This window comes from Lucilia sericata, unplaced genomic scaffold (assembly GCF_015586225.1).
Source record: "Lucilia sericata isolate MDLA Ls3-8-SP2 unplaced genomic scaffold, ASM1558622v1 Contig000335F_arrow, whole genome shotgun sequence".
NCBI classification, from domain to species: Eukaryota; Metazoa; Arthropoda; class Insecta; order Diptera; family Calliphoridae; genus Lucilia; species Lucilia sericata.
In genome coordinates, this window is record NW_023994355.1 from 106,367 (window position 1) to 126,407 (window position 20,041).

Sequence of the window (20,041 nt, forward strand, 5' to 3'; positions counted from 1 at the left end):
TAGACTACTAGAACTGAACTAGAACTGAACTAGAACTGAACTAGAACTGAACTAGAACTGAACTAGAACTGAACTAGAACTGAACTAGAACTGAACTAGACTGAACTAGAACTGAACTAGAACTGAACTAGAACTGAACTAGAACTGAACTAGAACTGAACTAGAACTGAACTAGACTGAACTAGAACTGAACTAGAACTGAACTAGAACTGAACTAGAACTGAACTAGAACTGAACTAGAACTGAACTAGAACTGAACTAGAACTGAACTAGAACTGAACTAGAACTGAACTAGAACTGAACTAGAACTGAACTAGACTGAACTAGAATTGAACTAGAATACTGAACTAGAATGAACTAGAACTGAACTAGAACTGAACTAGAACTGAACTAGAACTGAACTAGAACCGAACAAGAACTGAACTAGAAATTTTACGACTGGTATTGAAGACGAATTTTATATGTCAATTTTTGACAGTGCAACTTTTAAGGCAAAGTGTAATGGCTGTTAAGTTTGAAATATGTCTAGTTTATTGTTTTTGCTGCAAGTTTATATTTATATATCAGATAAACGAAATTAGCTAAGCATACAATTAGCGGTTCTACGTAAGTTTTTATAAGATTTTAGTATTGAAAACACTAGCTATAGTTATGTCAATCTTTTTTGGTATAATTGTTTTTTTAACTCTACCTATATTGTATATAAAATGAGAAACTTCAAAGTTTGCTGCACTAATTTTCGCATTCAGTTTACAATACTACAAAAAAATTAACATTCATTCTTTTATTTACCAACAAATTAAAATTTAATTTGTGTAATTGATTAATAAAACTCATTCTCAAGTATTTAAATTACAGATAATATTAGGAAAATTCACAAAAAATACAAACATTCATTTTATGCGCTCCTGACTCATATTGCATAAATATTGGTAACACTGAGACACTCACTCACTGTTTTGTTGGCTGGTCGGTTGGTTTGGCTGGTTATTTGGTTGTCTTAGCTGATCCTGCGGCAGACAACAGTCAAAATCCGAATTAAAGTCACACACACACTAGGCTTCTCTTCCCAAGGCTGGGTCGCATGTTAAAATCCATTAAAGCAACACTAAATATATATGGACAAAAAAATAAAAATTCAATAAAACCGAAACGAAAAATTAAAATTAAATACCAACAAGGGCATTAAGCACTAACCACAATAACCAGAATGAACAAATACGTACGAGTACAACGATGTCTGTCTGTTTATGTATGTAGTTATGTGGAGAACAAGACTGAACAACATCACCACAGTACACAGAACACAAGAGAAATCAGCGGCTAACATCTACAAATGAGCCGGCAAAGAAACAACAACAACTTCAGACAAACTTAACTGACTATAACTTCGATTTCTTTAGTACAGAAAGTTAAGCAAGAAAAAAAACTTCGTATGTCTGTCTGACTTTTGGCCAAACGCGTGAGATGTGTGAATTCGATTTCAGGAAAAAAAGCAACGAAATGAAATGGATGCAGCAGCAAAAAAAAACTCAACCACATTACAAGGAAGCCCAACACATGGGAAACAACTTTAACGATATCAAGCAAAAATCAAAGGTACATGGAAAAATAGTAACTATAGTTGGTGTTTATGACTTATGCGTTGATAAGATGCAAGCCTTATTCTGTTTCACTTTTTTCATTAGATCATGTGTTGAAATTTTAGTCGAGACCCCAACAGATTTACTGGATATTCTAGGATTTTCAAGAATTTTGTGAACTTCTAGTTTCCAGGAGACCCTTGTACTTGGTAAAAATTTCTATATTTGCAAACTGATCATGTGAATGTTATAATGCACACCAACATCTATAGCATATCCCTCCTAAATGGTTCACCCTTGCACACATTGCACACACAGGAGTACATAACTCGTACAAAAATTCATGCCATCCATACCTTGTGTGCACACACAAAAGAATTGCAAGCTGATCGCGCAGCAGCACAAAAGCCGTCGTCGTCATTCCATCCATATCCATGATGTTATTCATGAGATCCAAGACCACACAAATACAGGCACGCGTTCGCTGACAGCATAAAAATTGTTGAACTGGCGTTTAACGCGCGTGAACGAGGAGAGATATTGTAGGGCACACACAACAACAGCAATAATAAAATAAATAAAATTTTAAAATAAAATAAAAAAAAGATAAAAAGTGAACAAACACACATTAATGAATGGATGAATGGTGCTTGGTTGGTTTCGGATAGTGCTGATGGTGGTGGTTCCTACACACAAATGAACAACATTGACAACAACTACAACAGAATGCAATGGTACGTACGAAAGAAACGAATGAATGTCTAACAAGACAGATAGTCAAAGCACGGAATATAACAAAAGGTTGCTGCCAACAACGTTTAAACACTTGGAGAAATTAATGGGTGAGAATGAGAAGAATAAAATTTTAATCAGCATTTTACCAAAATTATATTTTAAATATAATTTTGAACTAGAATTGAACTAGAACTGAACTAGAACTGAACTAGAACTGAACTAGAACTGAACTAGAACTGAACTAGAACTGAACTAGAACTGAACTAGAACTGAACTAGAACTGAACTAGAACTGAACTAGAACTGAACTAGAACTGAACCAGTTCTAGTTCTAGTTCAGTTCTAGTTCAGTTCTAGTTCAGTTCTAGTTCAGTTCTAGTTCAGTTCTAGTTCAGTTCTAGTTCAGTTCTAGTTCAGTTCTAGTTCAGTTCTAGTTCAGTTCTAGTTCAGTTTAATTCAGTTCTAGTTCAGTTTTAGTTCAGTTCTAGTTCAGTTCTAGTTCAGTTCTAGTTCAGTTCTAGTTCAGTTCTAGTTCAGTTCTAGTTCAGTTCTAGTTCAGTTCTAGTTCAGTTCTAGTTCAGTTCTAGTTCAGTTCTAGTTCAGTTCTAGTTCAGTTCTAGTTCAGTTCTAGTTCAGTTCTAGTTCAGTTCTAGTTCAGTTCTAGTTCAGTTCTAGTTCAGTTCTAGTTCAGTTCTAGTTCAGTTCTAGTTCAGTTCTAGTTCAGTTCTAGTTCAGTTCTAGTTCAGTTCTAGTTCAGTTCTAGTTCAGTTCTAGTTCAGTTCTAGTTCAGTTCTAGTTCAGTTCTAGTTCAGTTCTAGTTCAGTTCTAGTTCAGTTCTAGTTCAGTTCTAGTTCAGTTCTAGTTCAGTTCTAGTTCAGTTCTAGTTCAGTTCTAGTTCAGTTCTAGTTCAGTTCTAGTTCAGTTCTAGTTCAGTTCTAGTTCAGTTCTAGTTCAGTTCTAGTTCAGTTCTAGTTCAGTTCTAGTTCAGTTCTAGTCAGTTCTAGTTCAGTTCTAGTTCAGTTCTAGTTCAGTTCTAGTTCAGTAGTTCAGTTCTAGTTCAGTTCTAGTTCAGTAGTTCAGTTCTAGTTCAGTTCTAGTTCAGTTCTAGTTCAGTTCTAGTTCAGTTCTAGTTCAGTTCTAGTTCAGTTCTAGTTCAGTTCTAGTTCAGTTCTAGTTCAGTTCTAGTTCAGTTCTAGTTCAGTTCTAGTTCAGTTCTTTCAGTTCTAGTTCAGTTCTAGTTCAGTTCTAGTTCAGTTCTAGTTCAGTTCTAGTTCAGTTCTAGTTCAGTTCTAGTTCAGTTCTAGTTCAGTTCTAGTTCAGTTCTAGTTCAGTTCTAGTTCAGTTCTAGTTCAGTTCTAGTTCAGTTCTAGTTCAGTTCTAGTTCAGTTCTAGTTCAGTTCTAGTTCAGTTCTAGTTCAGTTCTAGTTCAGTTCTAGTTCAGTTCTAGTTCAGTTCTAGTTCAGTTCTAGTTCAGTTCTAGTTCAGTTCTAGTTCAGTTCTAGTTCAGTGTTCTAGTTCAGTTCTAGTTCCAGTTCTAGTTCAGTTCTAGTTCAGTTCTAGTTCAGTTCTAGTTCAGTTCTAGTTCAGTTCTAGTTCAGTTCTAGTTCAGTTCTAGTTCAGTTCTAGTTCAGTTCTAGTTCAGTTCTAGTTCAGTTCTAGTTCAGTTCTAGTTCAGTTCTAGTTCAGTTCTAGCTCAGTTCTAGTTCAGTTCTAGTTCAGTTCTAGTTCAGTTCTAGTTCAGTTCTAGTTCAGTTCTAGTTCAGTTCTAGTTCAGTTCTAGTTCAGTTCTATTTCAGTTCTAGTTCAGTTCTAGTTCAGTTCTAGTTCAGTTCTAGTTCAGTTCTAGTTCAGTTCTAGTTCAGTTCTAGTTCAGTTCTAGTTCTAGTTCTAGTTCAGTTCTAGTTCAGTTCTAGTTCAGTTCTAGTTCAGTTCTAGTTCAGTTCTAGTTCAGTTCTAGTTCAGTTCTAGTTCAGTTCTAGTTCAGTTCTAGTTCAGTTCTAGTTCAGTTCTAGTTCAGTTCTAGTTCAGTTCTAGTTCAGTTCTAGTTCAGTTCTAGTTCAGTTCTAGTTCAGTTCTAGTTCAGTTCTAGTTCAGTTCTAGTTCAGTTCTAGTTCAGTTCTAGTTCAGTTCTAGTTCAGTTCTAGTTCAGTTCTAGTTCAGTTCTAGTTCAGTTCTAGTTCAGTTCTAGCTCAGTTCTAGTTCAGTTCTAGTTCAGTTCTAGTTCAGTTCTAGTTTCTAGTTCAGTTCTAGTTCAGTTCTAGTTCAGTTCTAGTTCAGTTCTAGTTCAGTTCTAGTCAGTTCTAGTTCAGTTCTAGCTCAGTCTAGTTCAGTTCTAGTTCAGTTCTAGTTCAGTTCTAGTTCAGTTCTCGTTCAGTTCTAGTTCAGTTCTAGTTCAGTTCTAGTTCAGTTCTAGTCAGTTCTAGTTCAGTCTAGTTCAGTTCTAGTTCAGTTCTAGTTCAGTTCTAGTTCAGTTCTAGTTCAGTTCTAGTTCAGTTCTAGTTCAGTTCTAGTTCAGTTCTAGTTCGTTCTAGTTCAGTTCTAGTTCAGTTCTAGTTCAGTTTAGTCAGTTCTAGTCAGTTCTAGTTCAGTTCTAGTTCAGTTCTAGTTCAGTTCTAGTTCAGTTCTAGTTCAGTTCTAGTTCAGTTCTAGTTCAGTTCTAGTTCAGTTCTAGTTCAGTTCTAGTTCAGTTCTAGTTCAGTTCTAGTCAGTTCTAGTTCAGTTCTAGTTCAGTTCTAGTTCAGTTCTAGTTCAGTTCTAGAATTCAGTTCTAGTTCAGTTCTAGTTCAGTTCTAGTTCAGTTCTAGTTCAGTTCTAGTTCAGTTCTAGTTCAGTTCTAGTTCAGTTCTAGTTCAGTTCTAGTTCTAGTTCAGTTCTAGTTCAGTTCTAGTTCAGTTCTAGTTCAGTTCTAGTTCAGTTCTAGTTCAGTTCTAGTTCAGTTCTAGTCAGTTAGTTCAGTTCTAGTTCAGTTCTAGTTCAGTTCTAGTTCAGTTCTAGAACTGAACTAGAACTGAACTAGAACTGAACTAGAACTGAACTAGAACTGAACTAGAATTGAACTAGATCGTCAAAATAGTAACTGGAGAGAATTCAGAATTATATTAACATTTCCGCTTTAATTTTTTACCAGTGTAAGTTGAAAATAACATACATATTGTAGATTTGTTATAGAATGTTGCAAGCTAAGTGTATGTATGCTGATCTGGTGGTAACGAAACCAAAAAAAAACTAGATTAACAGATATTACCGATTATCGAACTCTTTAAAATTCTTACCAGAAACTCTCGAGTTGTTTTTCATCCGGCAACGTATTTTCTCACACTATTTAAAAACCAATACCTTAAACTTCTTTGTTTTTTTTTATAATTTTTAATTTTGTTGTTGTTGTATACAAATGTTGCATATAATACAACAATAAAAATGATACCTTTAGTGTGGTATAAATATACTTTATGTGAGCCACATTATACGATGTGAACAAAGTTTCAGTGTTTTGTTACTGTTCAGTTTTTTTTTCTTTGGTGTTTTTGGAAAATCATCATCATTTTTTTTTTTTTTTTTTTGTTTAAAGCAAGAAACTCAAGAAATCAATAAAAATAAAACAAACAAGTGGATGTCTTGAAAGAAATTATACTTTTTGGTATTTAAGCCTCTTTCTTATTACTACCATAACATTTACTTAATGATGTCCATCAGTCTGTTCAAGACGAAAACATCGGTATCGGTGAGTATGTACGCGAGTTTTGAATGCGTTATAAGCGCCACTTATTGTTGGCTGTCAACTTGAAATTATTAAGCAAATATTAACCCTCTCTATAATCTGACTAGACAATGGAACTTAACCAACTTAAACATCATGACGATGATGAGACACTGCTTACTACTTCTACTCACACTTCACTTCACTTTAGCTCCTTTAAGTCTCTTCACCCGCAAACATACATTTTGACACATAAAGCCCCTGTCATGATGCTAAAGTATCATCATCTCACAAACATCATCTTAAAGATGATTTTGGATTCGTGACGAAACCAGGAGATGTCTATAAATATACATTAAAAAAATTTAACTGAGTGGAGTTGTTTTTTAGGTCTCACAACACACCATGATATGGAGTTGTTGGAGTGTGTATTTGGTTAGTAAAAAATCAGAGGTATGACTTTGCAATATTGTTGCGTATCAAAAAAAAAAAATATCGTAAATATTTAATACTTTAAGTATTTGCAACTACATATTACTTTGTACATTGTAATAAGTTTGTTGGAGAACAAAAAAATAACAATTTATAATTTATTATTTTACAGAGATGGTTGTAGGGTTTGTTAAGTTGTTGTGCAAGTTAAAAAAACTTCAATTATAAAAAAATGAAAAAGGAAGGTAAATGTTTTAAAATATTAATAAGTAAACTTGCAGAGTTTGTTTGATTTGAGCAATATTGTACAACAAAGTTGCAAAATTGCTTAATCGTTAGAAAAAGGAAAGTTAGGATATTGAAAATTTACTTTCTTTACTTTTTTTTAATAGCATACATATAACATTTAATATTGATATTGACCCAGGGGTGGGGCCTTACGTATAAACAACAGTAAAGGGATACATTAAAGCATTCAAAAGTTTTTAATATTATTTAGGAATAGTAAGGCCAAATTTTAGGTTCGTTTGTTTTGATGCTTACCTTTTTATTGCTCTTTTTGGAATAAAAATAAGCGGACAGTTTGTTCAAAATTTTTTTGTTAGATCAATTGTCTACATTCGCAACTATTAACATTATTTATCGGTAGAGAATTTTCATCTCCTTAGGTGCTTTCCTCTAGGGTCTATTGTTCTTTTAAGAGACATAAAACTCAGGTCGATAGACCTGATCGTCAGGGAAAAAGAACTGTTCGGGTATATGACACAGATTTCGATGTGTTACAAACATAATGACTAAATCAAGCCTACAATTCGGAGACCACTTTCAACTTATTAAAATCTGACAGACGTGCGGACATCTAGACAAGATCATCTTAGAACTATATAAGAAGCCTTCGGTTCTATAACCCATATTTTATAAAATCTGTCGACGATTGTGTGTTTTAGTATTTTACGGATTTCTGCATTCAGATTTGTTTAAAATCTTTAAGGGTTCAATAAACAATCATCTAATACATTAAAGTTAAAAGAACGCCAGACTTTTCTAGAACATCGATGCCTTCTATGAAAGTGCGTAAAGTAAACAGAGTGTTACTCCCTCGATATCACCGAAACGGTCTGTGAAAGTGCTAAAAGAAAATAGAGGGAGTAGAATCACGCTTTTGCTACTTTCAGCTCCTTTTTCAAGATCCTAGTAAAAGAAGAGCAAAACCACTATTTCTAAATCGTTTAAATTAAGACTCTTACTCTGACATAATATGAATTGTGAAATCGTAGAAACACAGACAATGCTTGGTAGTTAAAAAAATCACATTTCAGTTTCAGACAACCTTTTGAAGTTTGAAATTCTATTGAGTTGAGTATCTTTAATACATCATCCAGGTTTTTAGAATACATTTAAAGAACATAAATCTACTTTTTAGGCTTCTAGCAAATTTCAAGGAAATTTTGGTAAATTTTGTATATTATTTCGGGATGTTGTTTCCATGATGATACAACGAAATAGAAAAGAGTTTTAACAATTCCAATGTTGTTCTAAGATCTTTTCTAGGAGCAAATATTCGATTGACCATGCAGTCGCTAAGTTGAAAGTTTTTGGGCGAGTCCGAATCGATTTATTTCAAAGAGAAGATGAAATTTCCATGGGAACGTTAACGTGCAAAGCCTTGGTTTGATTTGTGCTTTTATTTTGTTATACTATTATCCAGGATTTTGGTCATAAGCAAAAATACCATAAATTTTTAATATATTTAAAACGAACTGGATATATATGCTTAAACATTTAAGAGATAAATTGCTATAATTAGAAGAAATCACATAAAGTTTAATAACGATTATGACCCGTGAGATCATTGGGCCTTACACCATTCAAAAAGATGCAGTTGCTGCTGACATTGATATAAGTTCTTTATAGTTCAATTTCTTGTTTTCTTTTGAAACGTTCATTGAAAGCTATGAACGTGGACAAGCAGAAAAGGACGAGCCGATGCTCTAACAAAAAGTTCATCTCTGAGAAAGACGACAGTTTTCCAATCTTATAAGACGACAATTTTCCAATCTTCGTTTGTTTTTCAATTTTGTTTAAACAGTTCGAAACTATTAACACCGCTTTAAATGTAATTCCCAGGAATCACTAACATTTTTATCTCATTATCTAAATGTAACCACGAAGTGTTTATTGTTAAGCAATTAGTTTATAAATATTTACTTAAACGGCCATCAAAATTTCTCTAATCTAAATCATAAAATATGGCCTAAATACGAGAGACAATTTGAAAATAAGAAAAACCTTAAAAAAATCCGTTTCTTTTTGTAAAATATTTAATACATAAATAAGGATCCTTTTTTATTATTATTATCTCTCTTCCATTTAAGTCACATAAATTTTACTAAATTGTCATTGGGGAATCGATAGTGTCACAGTAGCACAACTTTTAAAGAGAATTCCAAGGAATTTGTCGAAATATCAAAAAGATGTGTGTCTGTCGGTCGGCCCAAGACCAAGGAACGCACACAGAAAATAAAACGGTACTAAAAACCAAATAACAATGACAACTAAAGAGAAAAAACATAAATAAATATAAAAATACAACAACAATTTCGTTTTTTTCTTTTTTTTGAAAAGGAAAGGAACAATAGAGGCGTATAAAAAGGAGTATAAAAACACAAACACAACAAACAACAGGAATATTACAGTAAAAATGTGTCAAAGAACATTTACTTGTCCACAAACAACACTAAACATTTAACAGAGAACGAGTGTGTGTGTGTGTATGTGAGCGTGAGTGTCTCTTGTTTTTATTTGTTGTCCACCGCATTTAAAAATAATACATGACCAGGGGCATACCGAAACATAAACATTTACAAATTATCACAAAAGACTATTTAAATAACAGCGACCGCACAGATATAGTACAAACTTACATACAAGCAGCCATCAGCAATGACAATGAGAAGCATAAGAAAAAGAGTAAGTAGTATAGCAATAACAGCAACAAATCTGATATGACTTTAAGATTGTAGCAGAGAGACAGACTAAACGTCAGATAAACTGACACTTGAAAACAGCAACAGACAAACTGGGAAAACTACAGATTTTTCTTTTAATGTTTTTTTTTTTCTATAAACTAAAGTTGCTAAGCATTACAACATGTATACAATTGGAGGACATTTGTCAAAAAAGGCAAAGAAGTATTTTTATGCTATAAAAAATAAAGGGCTTTTGATCCCTGCAACAATTGCCGGTATCATTGTATATTGTAAAGAGAACAAGTCTTGAAAACAACAACAACAAAAAAACAGAAAACTGCAAGTAATAATGTACCATAACGTGTCCAAACATATACACACACATTGCAGGATATCTGTGCGAGCAATTTGGTACTGATGTATGTGGTAAAGGCCATTACTAGCTTCTAAGTAAGGAAATTATTTAAACTGCAGCAAATCGCTATTGTTCATAAAATACTTGGTGTTCATACTAGTTAGCACTTTTTAAGGTTTTCTTCGTTTCTATTCACATTTATCATATTGCACTGGTCTACAGCAGCAGCAACAACTACAAAAACAGAACTCGTACTAGAAAAGGCTGTAACATTATTGCTGGTGCAGTTGCTTAGACCGCATGTTGTGCTTATTGGCAAACAGTCTACGAGGAAACACAACCAAATGTGCCCTTCAATAGCAGCTTGTGTACGCTACAAACCTCTACTGTATATCTACTGTAACCGTTTGCCTCAAACAATAAACCAAAGATTTCTTTGCCTTTTTTGCTTTTTTTGTTTCTTTTAAACCGCAAAAAATCATTTGTTCATTGATCAGCTACTCATACTACCTTCTGTTTACTAATTTATTTTATTGTTGTTGCTATTCTTTTGCTTCTTCGGCTTGTACGATTTCTTTTATTGTCTGTCTGTCCGGTCGTAGAGTTCTTAAGAATCTAGCAGATGAATGCAATTTACTTCTAATAGTTTTACTAGTTGTTGAGCTGGTGGCCGTAATTGTAGTTGTAGAAGTCATAGTTTAACTTCTATAGCTGTGTTTAATGTTAATGGTTTTATGTAGTTGTTGTTATTGCAACAGCAACGACAACAATAACATTTAAATGTTGATGTTTATTGTATTGCTTGTTGCCAATTAATCCACCTACAAATAGTGATTTGGCAAAAAAGAATCCAGAAAAAATTTACAAGTTGTTTTTATCGTTTTTGGTAGATTTGAGGTGCAAAAAGGATTTGTTTCTTTTGTTTAATTATTTTAAACATTAAAATAAGTGAAATTTTTTAGCAAAGTATCATTAATCATTTAAAATTTATAATATTTATTAATAAATTTTGATTTTAAACAGGAATTTATATGAAAAATCAAAAGACTTAAGCAACAGGCTGGTTTGTTTACATGCGCTAACAAAGACTTAAGACACAAACATGTTTGTTTTGTTTTTGTTTTCATTGTTTTGGGAGAGAGCAAGAAAAGACTTAAGCAACAAACATAATTATTTTAATTCTGCTTTGAAAAGAAAATACTTAAAAATAAAAGAACTTAGATTAAAAAATACTAGTTTTTCAAATAATGATTTTAAATAAAATCATAAATTCAATAAAAAAAAACAATATAATAAATTATATTTTTTTAACAATTTTGATTTTTTGTGCTTTTTAATAATATTTTTCATGAAAGACATATTAAGGATTATTTTTTATTTACTCCTTAAAAATGGCGTTTTTCTGTTACTCATTGGCTCATGATTTTATATAATAGAAAAAATTTCAACTTGCCTTTCTTTATCCAATCATAAATGTCGGTTTTATACCTGCCCATTGTCTTTTGTTTTTAGATTTTGTAAGTATTTCCGGTTTATTTTTAATCGATGCTGATTAAAAAGAATTTTTAAATATACCACACAATTAAATGCTGAGAAAATTTAGATTGTTACCAAATAAATTGTTAACAGCCTTCACTATCGTACAATGTTGTTTTTCTTGTAATTAATAAAAATTTTCTAAGAATTTGTTTAACATCTTTTAATCATCATCTTTTAACAAAATTAGTCATATGGATAAAAATGCTTTAACTGATTCTGGTTCAGTTCTAGTTCAGTTCAAGTTCAGTTCTAGTTCAGTTCTAGTTCAGTTCTAGTAGTTCAGTTCTAGTTCAGTTCTAGTTCAGTTCTAGTTCAGTTCTAGTTCAGTTCTAGTTCAGTTCTAGTTCAGTTCTAGTTCAGTTCTAGTTCAGTTCTAGTTCAGTTCTAGTTCAGTTCTAGTTCAGTTCTAGTTCAGTTCTAGTTCAGTTCTAGTTCAGTTCTAGTTCAGTTCTAGTTCAGTTCTAGTTCAGTTCTAGTTCAGTTCTAGTTCAGTTCTAGTTCAGTTCTAGTTCAAGTTCTAGTTCAGTTCTAGTTCAGTTCTAGTTCAGTTCTAGTTCAGTTCTAGTTCAGTTCTAGTTCAGTTCTAGTTCAGTTCTAGTTCAGTTCTAGTTCAGTTCTAGTTCAGTTCTAGTTCAGTTCTAGTTCAGTTCTAGTTCAGTTCTAGTTCAGTTCTAGTTCAGTTCTAGTTCAGTTCTAGTTCAGTTCTAGTTCAGTTCTAGTTCAGTTCTAGTTCAGTTCTAGTTCAGTTCTAGTTCAGTTCTAGTTCAGTTCTAGTTCAGTTCTAGTTCAGTTCTAGTTCAGTTCTAGTTCAGTTCTAGTTCAGTTCTAGTTCAGTTCTAGTTCAGTTCTAGTTCAGTTCTAGTCAGTTCTAGTTCAGTTCTAGTTCAGTTCTAGTTCAGTTCTAGTTCAGTTCTAGTTCAGTTCTAGTTCAGTTCTAGTTAAGTTCTAGTTCAGTTTCAGTTCAGTTCTAGTTCAGTTCTAGTTCAGTTCTAGTTCAGTTCTAGTTCAGTTCTAGTTCAGTTCTAGTTCAGTTCTAGTTCAGTTCTAGTTCAGTTCTAGTTCAGTTCTAGTTCAGTTCTAGTTCAGTTCTAGTTCAGTTCTAGTTCAGTTCTAGTTCAGTTCTAGTCAGTTCTAGTTCAGTTCTAGTTCAGTTCTAGTTCAGTTCTAGTTCAGTTCTAGTTCAGTTCTAGTTCAGTTCTAGTTCAGTTCTAGTTCAGTTTAGTCAGTTATAGTTCAGTTCTAGTTCAGTTCTAGTTCAGTTCTAGTTCAGTTCTAGTTCAGTTCTAGTTCAGTTAGTTCAGTTCTTTCTAGTTCAGTTCTAGTTCAGTTCTAGTTCAGTTCTAGTTCAGTCTTAGTTCAGTTCTAGTTCAGTTCTCAGTTCTATTCAGTGCCAGCAGTTAGTTTAGTCAGTTCTATTTCAGTGTCAGTTCAGTTTTAGTTCAGTTGTAGTTCATTTTTATTTCAGTGCCAGTTCAGTTCTAGTTCAATTCTGCCCGATATATGCTGATTTATTTATTATAAATAATAAGATGAGAAGTACTTACTCGGATCATTGTTAGTTATTGATCAAGGGAAAATGTTCTCCGATAAATTAGGAGAAATAGTTGCTTAAATCGACGAACCACTAAACATTAGTGGTCAATAGTTGTCTTTCCCAATACAATTCTAATATATCTAGATATATTTCTTGAATTTTATTATGGACTAGAAACGGAAATACTTATTGATATTAATCAAATCATTGCGATCATTTAAAGTATTTCAAAATATAATGAAATACAAAGAGCGATTAAAACAAGTTCACATAAAACTAAATAACAATTTCTTTACAAATACCACTGAGATCCAACTGTATAATATAAAAACATATATACACACACCAACAGTATTATTTCATAACAATTATTTATGCTCTTCAGCTAAACTACAATGTATTTATAAATAAAAAAACAACTAAAACAAAACTTAAAAAAGCTCCCAGACAAACAGCAACAAGCTGAAGATGATGCTACATATAAAAACTTAAACATATTTCAAATATTTTGTAAAGCTACATACTCCCATAATGAATACAAAATGAGAAAAAAAAGGAAATAAAAATGAAGAATATCGATTCAAATAAAATGAATGTTAACTTTAATACTGGCGTCAGAAGCAGGCCTAACTAAACTCGAATACAATAACAAGAAAACTTAGCTGAGTTTTATGATGATCATGCATGCTGCAGTTTGTTGCTCATGATCATGATGTTCATTATTTCTGTTCTGTTGTTGTTGTGCCTAGTATTCTGCATTAAAGCTATATGAAGCTTTTGTAAGATTCGTTACGTATACTACACATATAATCGTCTGCCATTTATTTATGCTTATTTAGGATTTTAAAATTGTTTTCATCTTTATTGTTGTTGTGCGTTTTTCTGTTTCTGTTCATTTTCTTCTTCTTCTTTTCTGATCGGCATCCATGATGATATTTCTTACATTTTATTATGGGAACTTTTAACTATAATACAAGTTAAATATATATTTCTTTTATATATAGTTTATTTTAGTTGAATATGAGCATAAAGTACGTTGGGTACAAGATGGGCAGAGGCTTAAAAGAATGAAAATATTTGGATGTTTCTCCTTGTGGGTAAAAAACCCATTTACTCTTAAGAAGAACCGATGCAGATACCGTTTCTTTAATCAATATTTTCAGTCAGATTTTGGCAAAATGGCAGATTTATTCCACTAAGTACGTCTCGGATTTTCACCAAACTCATGTATTTTACGAATTCTAGCGAATTCAATAGTTCTGTGTCAATCCACTCTTTTTAAGCTCTCATCAAGCATAGTAATTGTACACTCTTGGTTAATGGCCTGGTTTGGTTTGGTCTGTGGCCATGGCTGTCTATAAATACATACATACGTACTATATTTTAGTAAAAATATAAAAAAACACATATACTCTCCCCAAAAGATGATACCGAAGATGATGATGCTGATGCCTGCTGTTTCTGATATTCCAGTATAAACATTGGATTCCAATATATACACACACAAACAAATCATACACTCTCCCCAAATGATTGAATAAGTTAGTGTCAGTGTATGTGTTTGTTGTACAATGTACATACAAGCAGTACATCACACACATATGTATGTGTGTTTGTAGTATTCATTCACAAAAGTGTGCCTTTGGGCAGCTCCGCCCCACATAGGTACATACGCACACACAAGTAAACCTACACATACACATTTGCAATGGCGTTTAATGAGTCTCGTTTTAAGTGTGAGAGAACACTTAAAGTGGCGTCCAAAACATACAAAATGTGATGATAATGATGGAATTAATGAAGAAGATGATGATCATATGATCATACATGATTTTATACTTTACACAAAATAGACGATTTGTATGGATACATTCAGAAATTCTTTTGATTTTTTTGTTGTTGTTGGTTTTTAATTTAATTTTATTCAGTATCTGGTTTTCTCTGTTGCTGTTTTTTTTTTTGTTGGATGTTCATGTATTTAGGTATTTTCTCATTATGATGATGTTGATATTTTGACTTGGTTTTTTGTTTTAATTTTATTTTTATAGTTTTTTTGTTGTAATACGAGAGCAGGCTGGGAAGAAACGAAGAAATTTTTAAAATTTTTTTGATACATACTTTCTATTGAAAAGAAAATTTGTAGATATTTTTCTATTGGAAAGAAAATTTTTCAAAAATTTCTATTTAAAATAATATGTACCAAAATTGTTTTTCTTGAAAAGAAAATTGTTAGATAATTTTTTATTTTATTGATAAAAATTTTCTATTGAAAAGAAAATTTGTAGAAAATGTTCTATTAAAAAGACAATTGGTAGAAAATTTTCTATTGGAAAGAAAATTTTAGTAAATTTTCTATTGATTGATTCTATTAATAGAACAATTTATATTAAAAAGAAAGTTGATTGAACATTTTCTATTGAAGAGAAAAGTGATCCTTACCTTCTCCCTCGTACATCCTCGTTCAAACGTCCAGTCATCAGTACCAAGTTCCTTATTCTGACGCTTAATTAGTGTTAGTATGGATTTGTCCACCAGAATAGGAGGAGGAACCCACACTCTCACCGTTGTATGAAAAGGTACTTGATCCATTGGGACGATTTCAATCTTTGCGTTGGGCCAGGGTTCGCCAACTCCTCGGATGCAGTTTTTGAATAATTTTCCTGGGTGGTCAGAGTCGCAGGATCCCGAGAGTCCAGCGATCTGACATACCTGAGAGAACGTTTGTAGCCCGCCCACCTTTTCCTTTCGTCTTGTTCCGTGTCTTGTCCTTTGTTTATTTGTTTTTGGTCTCCCTTTTGCAGGGTCTGCTTTTACAGGGTCATGGGCCTCCCGATTTTGTCCGTTTTCTTCCGTATTTTGCGGCGCACGCTCTCCTCATCAGTCTCATAAAGGTTTAAATCTTTCAGACCTGAAAGGTTGTCGTCAATGTCGTCCGAGGTTACTCTGTCCCGTCTGGTCAAAAACTTGTCCGTTTTGTCAACCCCAGTAGCATCTTCGACTACCAGACCTGGGGTACTTGTCTGTTTCGTCGCAGTCTATATTTTTTTGGCATTTCATGGGGTAGTTTATACCTCTTTCATACCTCTACCACAGGTATGAAAAAGACACTGCCGCTCTTCTGGAGTCAGACGCAGATCAGAATGCCGCTCAATATGTTTCAACCAAAAACATTCGGACTGACAGAACCTGATTGTACCTTGCAGCTGCCGTTAACATAGGGAACAGACGCTAGAGAGGTACGATTATGTTGCCTAGGTAACCCAAACCACAGTCCAGGACCGTCATCTAAAAGAAAGAGGGGATTTGGTAGCCGCGCTCACTAAGAGAACAGACGCCACCAAATTGAGGTCGTGATCGCTAGGCGACCCAAGATGGTCATTTACCCCCACAATGGTCATTTCAAAAACGAAATTCATTGAAAATATTAAAAACTAAATTTATCAAAATGTTTCCATTGAAAAGAAAATTGTTTCTTAAAATTTCTATTTAAAACAAAATGTAATAAAAATGTTCTACAGGTTGCAATTTTCAATATAATTTGGTACATACTCTTCTTTTGACGAAGCCTATTGAAAATGGTTAAAATCGGTCTATTATTTCGCCTACCCCACTCATCCGTACCCCCCAAAAAGGGCTTTTGTTAAAAGTTTATATCTTTATCATTTCAATTCCTTTTCAGTTTGCCTTCGTATCCAATAAAAATGTTTTTCTTTGTCGATTTTAACATAAAATGTTTGTTCTCACACCGCTCATTATTGAAAAGTTCAAACATTAATAATCGTACATATTACAAGCACATACATACATACATACCACACATACATGTTTACATACTTACATAAACATATGTATACATACATTCATAAATTCCAACATTTTCAAATTTGCTTTTGTATTTATAGTTTTTTTTTTCATATTGAAGACTGAAAAATTCAAAAAAAAATATCCAATCCGTTCTTTATGGTATTGAAAATTTAGTGGTAGCTGCAGACAAAGAAGTCAATTGGTTACTTAAGCCAGCCCCGTTAGTTGAGGGAAGAGTTAGTTGTCACTTTCGGGTCCCTAAGTAGTTTAGAATGCAGTCTCTTTAATATTTGGTATAATATGTATACTTTAGTAGGAAGGATGACTTAACATCCTTCTATTCTACAACTACAGATCATCGGATCACTATTGAAGAGTTTAGTTCTGAAACTACTTCATTAGTTAGGAGGACGCCTAGACTTGTTAAGTGGGATTCAATTGATACTGTTACACAATTTCTTTAAGTGTAGATCAACTTACATTCGGAATCATTTGTATGTATACATGGTTTGTTTTATGTAAAAAAACACTATACATATTATTAAATATTTAACCAAACCATCCAAGTCATTCATACCTTCTTCTTTTTTTTTACTGTTGGTATTATTTTAACCTCTAACAAATGTTTGATATCTGTTTAACTATTTTCAGAATTAATTTAAATAAAAGTGAGTGTGAAAGAATGAAAGACAATGAATACTTTCAGTCATGAATGACGAACGGTTACAGCAGCCAGTTTTTGTTTTTTAACCATGTACATACATATATACATACATATGTATATACAACACGCACCTGTTGTATGTGTGTCAAGATAAAATAATATAATATGTGTGGCATGAATGAAATGGCATTCCAGAAAAACGGTTATAAATTTCGAAAAAAAATCTTTTAAAAACTATAAATGGGTTAGTGACTGAAATTGAATTAATTATAGCTATTAAGGCGTTAATGTAGATAAATTTAATAACACTTTAATCAATTAGTTGATTTTCTAATAGAAAATAGAACTATTAAATGTAATACAAAGCTTTGGATCTTTCAAAATGGCTTTGGATTCTTGATCAAAATGGCTATATAATGAATAGTTGTGGATTTATTTGGTAATAATGCGTTTCGTATTGCATTTGGGAAAAGTTTTTTGAAAACGATATTATAAAATCTAAATTTGTGTTTTGAAATCTATACGTATAGTAAATTTTTATTGAGATTTTTATACTATAGCTAGTAAAGGGTAGGGATCAGTATCAATAGTTTAATTATTTTAGATCTTACTAGAACTAGAATTGCAGTTCTGGATACTGTTCTTGAAGTGCTAACTTTATTTACCAAATCTGATCTGTTTGGTGAACAAGTTTTTGTGCGTTATAAGAGTATATAAGAGTAAAATCAATGGGTTGTCTGACTTCAAAGTGATAAAGCAACATAATATTATGCCAACTTATTGGGATATAAATCTATAAATTGCTCTAATAATTGGTCACTCATCAGCACTATTCTCCAAGTGACTATTTCTTGTTTCCAAACATTAACAATGAATTAATTTCAGAAACAAATAGCTATTTTGATGACCTCGACAAATCTTTTTTCTTTAGGACCAGCACTCAGGGAATGACCTCCACTCCTGCAGTACATTGTGATGGAACTAGGTAAGTCGGTTATAGAAGGGAGGAGTAGTGTTTGTGAACCTGTGCTGGAAATTTATTCCACATACGGACAGTACTGCTAAAGAACGAGTTTCCTCTATAATGCATCGTGAGATCTACTGGCCAATCGATCACAACTAGGTATGTTCTTGAATCGAGGAGTATGCTTATGGTTTAGATGGAGAGAAGTATAGCTTGCGCCGTTTTGGAAAACCGAGACAATTGAATGCTTTGCTTGAAAAATATGTTTAGTCTAGCGAACTTCACACTGGATTCTCATGACCAAAACATCAAAAGCTTCTGATTCCTTAATATTTACAACACCTATAAATATAGTTGAAGCAACATGATCTGACATGCGTTAAGACACAACATTGCGTCTTGTGTGCGTTGATGTCGACATTATTCTCACGTCCCCATTCGGAGAGTGTTGTCTTGGTTAAGCGAATCATTCATGTTTTGCCTCATTGCCCCGATCTCAAAAGACTTGACCTAAAATTCAACGGAATGAAAAATGTTGTCTCATCTTCATAAGAGCAGATAGGGTTGGTGACATAGAAGGTCCATTAGAAATATAAGCAGTAGAGTAAGAGAAAGCCTTGTCTGACATAATTTTTTTGGTTAATAGGGACATTTTTGGGAATGTGCCAACGGACTTTGCTGCTTAAAGGATTTTATAATATCTCTGGAAGTCTTTAATATTTCAAAATAACATTGTTGTGATCGAGATTTTTTAGAGAATTTTATAATTTGATAAGCTTTTGGCAAACAGTACAGATTCTGTGTGCTGATGTGCATGATCGCTTTGAGAATATTTTCTAGAATTGTTATGCTCTTAGGTTTTTGCAACATATTTGTAGACGTTAATAGAGTTTTAATATTTCGATTAGGCGTAAGTTATCATAAACTATCTTCCATGTGGAGAATGAATGTATAATCCTCCTTTATATGGAAACAATAGGGAATTGAAGTACATATATTCTTATTCTACGAAAGATTTAGTAGAGAGACCTTAAAAATTGGACGATGTATTCCACGTTTAAGATCTTTGGCGATCAAATGGTATAGCGAAATGCTTTAAATTGTTAAATCGAAATATCAGACTAAACGAAATCTGGATGGTCGAATGGTAAATGCTTGTAGTTACAAAGTGATCAGTTTCAGTTACGGAATTAGGCAAAGAATTATGTTGGACAGTGGTTAGTATTCGCCAGAGTTTGTTAAGAGTTCGAGTTTGACAAAAATTTTCCAAACTTCGTGTTAATCCCAAAAAGTGACGAATTACATAAGAATTAAATAAGAAAACAAATTGTGTATTTTTAATGATTTCCTATAACTGTAGTTATCAAAGATTTCTACACATTTTTCAATTAAACATTTTTATGAAGAAACTGAACATTGGTTGGGGGTTTTTTGATTGAGGAACTTCTTCTATGTTATATTTTGATTTATTATTTTAGTAAAAATTCATATTCATTCGATATAAAATGTTTCATCGGTTCGAAAGTTGTTTGTCTTTGTTGCTTGAGATCAGATATAGCCTTTAGTTCCATAAAAGAATACAGCTATCGGTGTGTTGAAAATTAGTTTAATGCTTATTAATTACTTAAAAATACGAGTACAGTGATTAAATACAAAACAAAATCTTCTTCTTCCAAAATTTAAAATGACCGGAACATCATTTAAAGCCCCCTTCAGAAAATGACTTTAACTCTGAATACTGGCTTGAAAATACGATTACAGCAATG

The 20,041-nt window shown here is 32.7% G+C and overlaps 1 protein-coding gene across 1 annotated transcript in view; it reads left to right on the forward strand.

The window, feature by feature from the left end:
* The first annotated feature begins 2,334 nt into the window (after positions 1 to 2,334).
* The window catches only part of LOC119603781 (protein hedgehog), a 47,410-nt gene continuing 29,703 nt past the window's right edge, over positions 2,335 to 20,041 (forward strand). Inside the window, exon 1 of the mRNA XM_037955955.1 lies at positions 2,335 to 2,425. The gene's annotated coding sequence lies outside the window, so the exon portion shown is untranslated. The remainder of the gene's footprint in view (positions 2,426 to 20,041) is intronic.